This window comes from Fragaria vesca, linkage group LG4, assembly GCF_000184155.1.
Source record: "Fragaria vesca subsp. vesca linkage group LG4, FraVesHawaii_1.0, whole genome shotgun sequence".
Taxonomy (NCBI): domain Eukaryota; kingdom Viridiplantae; phylum Streptophyta; class Magnoliopsida; order Rosales; family Rosaceae; genus Fragaria; species Fragaria vesca.
This window is the reverse complement of record NC_020494.1, coordinates 16579641-16581514: the sequence shown is the minus strand read 5'-3', so window position 1 is coordinate 16581514 and position 1874 is coordinate 16579641.

The window sequence follows — 1874 nt, the reverse complement described above, 5'->3', positions numbered from 1 at the left end:
AAACTGTATGTGTTATCATGCTTGTTACAACTCTGGATCGAGCAGACCTAAAAGCCTAATATGGTTTGGTGGTTTCGTAACTGGGTTTTGTCGAGGTCAGTCTCAAAGTGCTCCCAACCCAACTCAATGACAGGGTACGCACGGTGATCTGACGTGGTTACAATCATGAATAGAAGCTTCTTACTATGTGAGCCTCTTACATTCCTACCAAGTATGATGAGCTTGAGTGGGAAAGCCAACATCTTTCACGTTCAGGGTTAACAAGTGTTTCCCACTTCTGTGTTCCCCCTGTCTGTTTGTGCCACATTGGTGCAAATGTGTGCGTCAAATCTCTGTTTGCTTTTACTTTGCTTGTCCATTCTAGATAGATATATGCAACCCACCCCACATATTTTGTTGGGAAATATTCTCTCATAATGTGGTGAATTTCTAATATTGATAATGCCAACTCGGTGTTTACTCCAAAGAAACACATAACGTCAAAATCTGTGACAAGAATTTATTCCACGTTGAATAGTGATCAAAGATAAGAAGGGATGAAGTTTTTTAGGGGGTCTGTAGGATATGTTTGTATGTTGTTGTTCTTATTGTTGCTTTCAATCCATTTAGGATCTTGTATTTGTACTTTGCTTCTAGTTTGAATAAAAATCCTCCTATTGCCAGAAGAAAAAAAAAATGATAAGAAGGGATGAAGATGACGAAGCAAAGATAACACTCCAATTTTTGCTTTATACCATTTGCAAGAAAAAAAAGTTCAACAAAAATTGTGTACCATATGTAACCATAGGAAATGATTGAATAAAAATTAATTTTATAGTGTCATGGAGCTCACTCGTTTATCATTGTAACGTAAATTTATGATGATAACTTTAAAAGGTAAGTTTGAAATAAAAATTAGTGTAGCGACAATCGTTTTTAGTCCGACTTGATTGAGAGAAACACTCTTATGCAAAACAAAGCTAGACATGATTGAAACTCCTTCATCGTCAGTCAGAACTATACATGAAGTTTAGATCTCTTGGCTAATCCAAACCAGAACTTAGACCTAGGCTGCATTACACAGTTTACACTTACCTAATTGTTGCCAATAGTTTGTCAAGGAATCCTTAGTAGCTCTTGTTCTTTTCTCTAACACAATTAGGCTCAACCATCTTTACCTAAACAAAAAGGCAGAATTATTGATATCTCCTCACAATCCGAAGTAGCAACCAGTGGAGGAACCTATGCTTCACGGGCACAAAAACTGCAGAAAGATACGAGAATAATTAGAGGAATAGCACATGACCTACCACCAGTCCACCACCTACAAGCCTTTGCCATTTCAGCAAGACAAGACTGAAGAGTGAAGACCCACTTCTTTGTCTGCAGGCTTCTAAAATAATTCTTGTATTACACAATACTGTGCTGATTAAGCATCTCAATCTAAACCAATGTTCCTTGCTAATTTAATTCTTTGTGAACTAGATCACTCACTCTCTCGAGTCTCTTCCCTTGTATGCATGAACTATGATTCTTAACAACAACAAAATTAATAATGGAACAAAATAAAAGATTGTGCAATATGTCTGAGGTTGTCTTTGTACGTTCAGATCGAGGAACAAAGCATATTCATAATATATATGGATCAAAATTCTTTGATAGACATATTAAAAATGGGGTCGGGAAAATCTAATCAAAGTATTAAACTGACAATTAGAACTAAGCTGCATTATAAAATGCAGTCAAACTCAGGCTTCCATATAGAAAATGCCAAAAAGTACGCGCAAATTACAGCAATGTTTTACTTGTTTATGATATATCAGATTAACGACAAAACAAGTATTTAAGGGAGGTGGGGAATTTTATCTAATTTAATCATCATACTAAATGGAACA